Source organism: Otolemur garnettii, unplaced genomic scaffold (assembly GCF_000181295.1).
Source record: "Otolemur garnettii isolate 467f Iridium unplaced genomic scaffold, OtoGar3 scaffold00008, whole genome shotgun sequence".
Lineage (NCBI taxonomy): Eukaryota > Metazoa > Chordata > Mammalia > Primates > Galagidae > Otolemur > Otolemur garnettii.
Genome location: NW_003852403.1, coordinates 35,085,579 through 35,093,925, shown reverse-complemented (window position 1 = coordinate 35,093,925; position 8,347 = coordinate 35,085,579).

Here is an 8,347-nt window from a genome sequence, read left to right as displayed (position 1 = left end):
ATCATTGTTGTTTGGCGGGCCCGGGCTGGATTTAAACCTGCCACCTTAGGTGTATGTGGCTGGTGCCTTAGCCACTTGAGCCACAGGCGCCGAGCCTACAGGTGTAGATTGTCCCTTAATCTTAGTAAGCAAATTTGACTAAACATCGGAAAGCTACAGAGGTGCAAGGTAGGAAAAATTCTGCCTCTGTTACTTAGCAGCTCTCTGATATTGGGCAAAACCACTCATCGCAGTTAGACAAAATAATAACCTTCTTACTCAGGTACCAATAGGTACTACTAACACCACTTAATTCTCTAAATGGTTTATACGATAGGTGATATTGTCATCACTATTTTAAAGGTGAGAAAACTGAGGCACAGAGAGTTTAGGTGACTTGCCCAAAGCATCACACAGCTAGGACATATATGACAAGACCAGGATATGAACTCAAATAGGATGATTCTGACTCTAAAGTCCATGTTCTTAAATCATCACTACACCGTGCCAAAAACCCTGAACAAATAAACCCTTCCCTTATTGCCTAACTCATAGGTTATCTGTAATCCCTCCTTTCTCTCTTTTTCCATCTCTCTCCCTCTCACCCCCTCACTCCCCACCTTCCTTGTTTTGAATTTGACTGAAAGTAAATTTCTATGAGTAGAATTTACAGATAAGGATTTTTTTTGGATCTTCATGTGTCCATTGACAACTTTACTTAACATGATGTAATGTTTTCCAAAGAGGTGAAAGTTTCAAGGCCATCAGCCATCCCAGGCTAAGAAGGTATGATCAGGCAGGCTGGATCACGTACTCTCAAAACAGCTGCAAGACAAGTTCAAAAAGATGCAGACTGGGGTGAACAGCTTAGCCAGCGGTTAGCCTAATTTCACAATACAGCTTTCAGTCTAATTTTAGGGTAAAAAAATGAAAAACGCTTCTTTGTTTCAAAATGCCCAAATGTTAATGGTTTGGTGGTTAAACTGAAGCACCAGTTTTTACAACAATGTTCTTTTATACTATACAGAGGTTAATCTCAACAGTATGATTATACATTTTTGAATCCAGTTGCCATGTAAGTCTGAACACCCTGAACTGCCACGCTGTGAAGAAGCTCAGGCCACCTAAACTGAGATATCACGTGGAGAGAATGCTGACCAAGCAGCCCAAGCTGACCAGTCATTCCAACCTGGGTGTCAGACATGGAAATGAAGAAACCATCTTAGACATTTCAGATTTAGCAGACATGATGAGGAAAAAAACTAAGAAACCCAACCAATAACCAGAATTAAAGCCTCAGTATTGTCTTAGTTTGTTCAGGCTACTGTAACAAAACACTGTGGACTGAGTGGCTTATAAACTATAGAAATAGTTTCTCACAGTTACGGAGGCTGTGAGGTTTCCAGACTGCTGATTTCTTACTATCTCCTCACACAGTGGAAGGGGCAACAATTTCTCTGGGTTTGTATTTTGTTAAGAATAGTACTAATCCTATTTATGAGAATTCTGCCCTTATGACCTAATCACCTTCCAAAGGTCCCATATTCTAGTACTGTGTTATGATGAGGGTCAGAATTCCAAAATACGAATTTTGGGGGGGGGGGGACACAGACATTCATATTGGATACATGCTCCCAGTTGAACCACCCCAAACATTTATAGCCTTTTAGGCCATGCTAGCTAGCCTAGTCGTCATGGAACAGATATTAGCTGTTCCTCCTGAGCCCTGTTTGAATTCCAGACCCACAAGATAAGGAGAATAAATATACTTAATGCCACCAAAAATAGTAATAAATTTTAAAAATAAAGACTTTTTCCACCATGGGATTTAAAAAAGATATTTGGATGAGAAACCGTGGCTAAAAATAGGTTCCATTCCTACCCTAGCTACTGACTTGGCTCCTTTGTTAAAAATCAGTTGCTCACACCACTGGCAGTGACTTTGATCCAAAATCACATGTGTGACCTCCACAGAGCAACAGCAAGGATGGCAGCTGAAGGCTTACCCTGGCAGAGTTTCTTTCAGCTGCTTTTAGAGAATAAGGAGTGATTTGTGAAAGCTGGTGCTTCTCCAACTGCCAGAGGGTACTCCAACCACTCTGCTTCCTGATAAACAGCACTATGTCAGCCTGTCTGGGAAGGTGGGGAAAGGTCTGGCCCAGAATAGCTTAATCTGGGTTCACATCCCAGCTCCACTACCTAAACTAGTAGCATGACTCTGGGCAACTTATTGAACTTTGGGGTCACTGAATTTTCCTTGCCTTTAAAATGAGGATAACAACATTAACATTGTAAGTGTGTAGTTAGTATTAAATGAGCCTTACTAAGCATTTAACATTAATGATAGATTGCTTAAAGTTTAAAAATAAAGAAATAAATGACAATATTAAGGAGATACAAATTATTTAAAATTTTAAAAAATAAATCTAGCCGGGCATTGCGGCAGGCGCCTGTAATCCCAGCTACTCAGGAGGCTGAGGCAAGAGAATAGCCTAAGCCTAAGAGTTGAAGGTTGCTGTGAGCTGTGATGCCAGGGCACTCTACTGGGGGTGAAAAAATGAGACTCTGTCTCTAAAAAATAAATAAATAAATAAAAATAAGCCGGGCATGGTGGCTCATGCCTGTTATCCTAACACTCTAAGGCTGAGGTGGGTGGATCACTGGAGCCCAGAAGGTCAAGACCAGCCTGAGCAAGAGTGAGACCCCGTCTCTACTAAAAATAGAAAAACTAGGCAGTAATTTTGGCTTGTGCCTATATTCCCAGCTACACAGGAGTCTGAGGCAAGAGGATTGCTTGAACCCAAGAGTTTGAGGTTGCTGTGAGCTATGATGTCACAGTATTATAATACCCAGGTGACAGAGTGAGACCTTTGTCTCAAAAAATAATAAATAATAAATAAATTTTAAAAAATAAAAATTATTAATAGCTAATGTTTACTGAGCATCTCACATACAACTTAAATTCTTTATCACCATCCTAAAATGGTCACTCCATACTGATTTCCCAGTATTTCATACTCTTCCTCTCTCCTCAAACCTCCCCTACACCCTTTGTCCCCTCACTCTAAGCTGATTACATCACCTTATATAAAAGAGAAGGGAGCCATCTTATCTCTGAGTCACCTAATCTGCATTAACTTCTTCCCCTCTCCTCTTTCAACAATGAAGTGTCCTCCCCCCTGTTAAAGACCACTCTTTGCATTTGTGCTAGATCCAAACAGCTTTCACCCTCTCCACCCAGTCCTCTGTCAGCATTAAAATAAACTCCACTTCTTCTCATCTTTGAAAACCTCACCTTGACCCCTGATCTCCAGCTACTGCTCTGATTCTCCGTTCTGTTCATAGAAAATTCTCAAGAAAGTTTCTCTACAACATCACTTATTCACTCTTAAGTCCACTCAGATTTGGATTCCTGCTCTACCACCTCTCTAAGATCATTCTCATCAAGGTCACCAATGATTTTCTCATTGTCAGTTGCAGTGTCCCCTTTATTTTCATCTTCTTCTACCTTGTAGTGGCACAAGGTTCACTAGGACTCTTCTGTGACGCCATACTCTTCTGGTTATTCTCTCCCTTTATGAGAGTCTCCATCCTCAGTCTCCTTTCCTTTCTCAACACCATATGTAATATGTAAATATTAATATTTCTCAAGAGTTGATTGGAAGTCCTCTTTTCTCTACCTATGCATTTCTCTAGTTGATCTCATCCTTCAGAAGCTTTAATACAGTATTATACTGATGGCTTCCAAATGCACACCTATTGTTTAGGCCACTCACATCCTCTCTAGTCTCATATGTCCAACTGCCCAATTGACATAGCCTCTGGGATAGTCATTTCGTACTTGAAGCTTACCTTTTCTACTTTATTTTCCCCCCCGAAACAGTCTTATTATGTCACCCTTGGTAGAGCGCCATGGCATAACAGCTCACAGCAAACTCTAACTCGTGGCCTTTTAGCGATTCTCATGCCTCAGCCTCCCAAGTAGCTGGGACTACAGGTGCCCACCATAGTGCTCAGCTATTTTATTTTGTTGGAGTTGTCATTGTTGTTTAGCAGGCTCAAGCTGGGTTTGAACCTGCCTGCTTCAGTGTATGTGGCCAGCACCCTAACCACTGAGCTATGGGTGCCAAGCCAAGCTTACCTCTTCTAATTCAACTTTGTTGCTACAACCAGAAAACAAGGAGTCATCCTTGACTTTTTTTTTTTTTTTGGCCGACGCTGAGTTTGAACTCACCACCTCTGGCATATGGGACCGGCGCCCTACCCTTTTGAGCCACAGATACCACCCATCCTTGACTTTTTTTTTTGAGACAGAGTCTCAAGCTAGGTAGAGTGCTATGGTGTCACAGCTCACAGCAACCTCAAACTCTTGGGCTTAAATGATCCTCTTGCCTTGGCCTCCCAAATAGCTGGGACTCCAGGTGCCTGCCACAATGCCCCGCTATTTTTTGGTTATAGTTGTCATTGTTGTTTGGCAGGCCCAGCTGGATTCGAACCCTCCAGCTCTGGTGTATGTGACCAGTACCCTAGCCGCTTGAGCTATAGGCACCAACCGGACTTTTTTCTTAATCTTCCACAGTCATTTAATAATTTCTATTGATTTTTACTTCCAAAATAGGTTTCAAAACTGTCCATTTCTATACATCTCCCATCATCTCTTGTCTGAGCAGCCACCTCCCATCTGGCCTTTCTGTGCCTTCTCTCTTGCCCCCTGCCCTAGTCCATTCTCTATGAAGCAGCCAGAGTTATCTTTCTAAATGTAAATCAATTCCTGTCATCTGTCTGCTTCACAACTATCAGTGGTTTCTTGTTATGCTTTGGATAAAATCTAAACTGCTTACCATGGACCACAGTGCCTCCAGCCTTCAAACCCCTGCCTACACCTTAACTTCATCTCACCCTGCTCTCCTCCTCCTTCGTCAACTTCCAGTCACATGGGCCTTTTCTAAGTCTCTGATGCCTTCCTGGCCCAGAGCCTTTTGACTCTGGGGCCCTCTGCTTTCCTCTTCACCTCAGTTGCCCCTTCTCTTATTTTGGATCTCAGTTGTATCAGTTATGAACAAACAGCCTTGCCTGCAAATAAAGGAAACGTCATATGAGAGTGGCTTAAACACATGAAAGTTCATCTCATAACAGTAGTCCCAGAAATAGGCATTCTAGGGCTGGCACAGCAGTTCTGTGAGACTATAGGGCAATGTTTTTCAACCTTTTTTATCTCACAGCACACTTAAATTATGTTGATCAAAAAAATGATTAAAAAATACTTCTTTCAAAAATAATTTAATTAATGTTCTTTAAAAATTGCATTGGCATGCCTAAGATCCTCTCATTTGAAAATCACTACTATAGAGACTCAGCCTCTTCCTATCTTTCAGCCCCAGCATCCTTCACATTTTGACCTCATGTGTTAGCATGTTTTCTGCAGCTATACAAGAATACTACAGACTGAGTAATTTATAATGCAAAGACATTTTTTTTTCTTAGAGGCAGAGTCTCACTTTGTCGCCCTTGGTAGAGTGCCGTGGCCTCACAGCTCACAGCAACCTCCAGCTCTTGGGCTTAGGTGATTCTCTTGCCTCAGCCTCCTGAGTAGCTGGGACCATAGGTGCCTGCCACAACGCCCAGCTATGTTTTGTTGCAGTTTGGCTGGGGCTGGGTTCAAACCCACCACCCTCGGTATAAGGGGCCGGCACCTTACCCACTGAGCCACAGGCGCTGTCCAGCAAAGAAATTTTTTTTTGGCACAGTCCAGAAGCTAGGAAGTTTAAGAGCATTGTATTGACATCGGGTGAGAACCTTCTTGCTGCATCACACATAGCAGAAGGGCAAGTGAGTTCATGAGACAGAGAGAGAGCAAGGGGTAGACTCCCTCTTCCAACAGCCTGTTTAAGAGAACTAACCCACTCTCAGGATAATATAGATAGATCTACCCTCTTGACCAATTGCCTTTTTTTTTTTTGAGATAGGGTCTCACTCTGTTGCCCAGGCTAGAGTGCAGTGGCATCATCAAAGCTCACTGCAACCTCAAATCCCAGAGTTCCAGCAATCCTCCTGACCCAGCCTCCTGAATATGCTACAGTATGAACATGATACCACACCAGCTAATTTTTGTATTTTTTGTAGAGACAGTGTCTTGCCATGTTGTTCAGGCTAGTGTTTTTTTTTTTTTTTTTTTGAGATAGAGTCTCACTTTGTCGCCCTCTGGTAGAGTGCTCAGGAGTCATAGCTCACAGCAATCTCAAACTCTTGGGCTCAAGCGATTCTCTTGGCTCTGCCTCCCAAGTAGCTGGGATTGTAGGCACCTACCACAATGCCAGACTAGTTTTAGAGATGGGGTCTTGCTCTTGCTTAGGCTGCCCTTGAACCTGTGAAGTCAGGCAATCTACCCACCTCAGCCTCCCAAAGTGCTAGGATTACAAGCATGAGCCACTGCGCCTGGCCATTTCAGGCTAGTCTTGAACCCCTGGTTTCAAGTGATCCTCCTGCCTTAGCCTCCCAAAGTGCTAGGATTACAAGCATGAACCACCATGCCCAGCTGGGGGACATATTCAAACTATAGAACCTTACATATCTGACTTCATACTTGCTGCCTCAAGGTTACAAGAAGGCTGCTGCTCCTTTAAAGCAAAAAAGGGGGGAGAGTAGAAGAAAAAAAACTAATTTTTATGTAATGAAGAATTTTTTTTTTTTGAGACAGAGTGTCAATCTGTCTCCCTGGGTAGAGTGCTGTGATGTCACAGCTTATAGCAACCACCAACTCTTCAGCTTAAGCAATTCTCTTGCCTCAGCCTCCCAAGTAGCTGGGACTACAGGAACCCGCCACAACACCTGGCTATTTTTTTTTTTTAGTTGTAGTTGTCATCATTGTTGTTTGGCGGGCCTGGGCTGGATTCAAACCCGCCAGCTCCAGTGTATGTGGCTGGCACCCTAGCTGCTTGAGCTACAGGTGCCAAGCCTATGAAGATTTTCAAATATAAAAATTAGAATAGTATTAAGGACCCCCCCCAATGAATCCACCATGCAACTTCAGTAATTATCAACTGTGACCAATCTTCTTTCATCTATTATGCATTCTAACTTAACTCTCCCTTTCTTCTCTCTCTTTTTTTTTCTTCAGGGACAGGATCTTGCTGTTTCCCAGTCTGCAGTGCAGTGGCACAGTGACAGCTCACTGCAGCCTCAAACTCCTGGGCTCCTCTAACTCAGCCTCCCAGATAGCTGGTACTACCAGAGCACCACCATGCCAAAGACATTTTTAATTTTTGGTAGTGATGGAGTCTTGCTATGTTGCTTAGGTTGGTCTGGAACTCCTGGCCACAAGAGGTCCTTCTGTTTCACCTTCCCTAAGTGTTGGAAATGCAGGCATGTACCATTGCACTTGGCCTCTTCTCATTATTTTGAAGCAAATTCTACACACTGTAGCATTGTTTTCTAAAGTATTTCATTATGTATTTTTAAAAGAGAAGGATTTTTCTTTTTATTTAATTTATTGTTTATTTCATTTTTATTTTATTTATTTATTTATTTTGAAATAGAGTCTCATTTTGTCACCCTTGGTAGAGTGCCATGGTGTCTTAGGTCACAGCAACCTCAAACTCTCAAGTGATTCTCTTACCTCAGCCTCCCAGGTAGCTAGGACTACAGGTGCCTGCCACAGTGCCTAACTATTTTTAGAGACCAGGTCTCACTCTGGCTCAAGCTGGTCTGAAACCTGTAAGCTCAGGCAATCTACCCACCTCAGCCTCCCGGAATATTAGGATTATAGGCATGAGCCACTTTGCCCAGCCCTTTATTATTTATTTTTTAGAGACAAGGTCTTACTCTGTTGCCTAGGTTGGAGTGCAGTGGCATGATCGTTGAGCTCAATGTAACCTTGAACACCTGGCCTCAATCAATCCTCCTGCCTCAGCTTTTTGAGTAGCTAGGACTATAGGTATGAGCCATCGCTCCCAGATGGCTTTTCCTTTTCCTTTTTTTTTTTTTTTTTTTGAGACAGAGTCTAACTTTGTCACACTTTCTAGAGTGCAGTGTCATCATAGCTCACAGCAACCTCCAACTCTTGGGTTCAAGTGATTCTGTCCCAAGTAGCTGGGAATACAGGCACCCATCTCAACACTCAGCTATTTTTAGAGACGAGGTCTTGCTCTGGCTCAGGCTGGTCTTGAACCTGTAAGCTCAGGGCAATCCACCCACCTCAGCCTCCCCAAGTGCTAGGATTACAGATGTAAGCCACTTTGCCCAGCTTGGCTTTTCCTTTTCTTTTTCTTTTTCTTTTTTTTTTTTTTGAGACGGAGCCTCAAGCTATCCCCCTGGGTAGAGTGCCATGGCATCACGCTCACAGCAACCTCCAACTCCTGGGCTCAAGCGA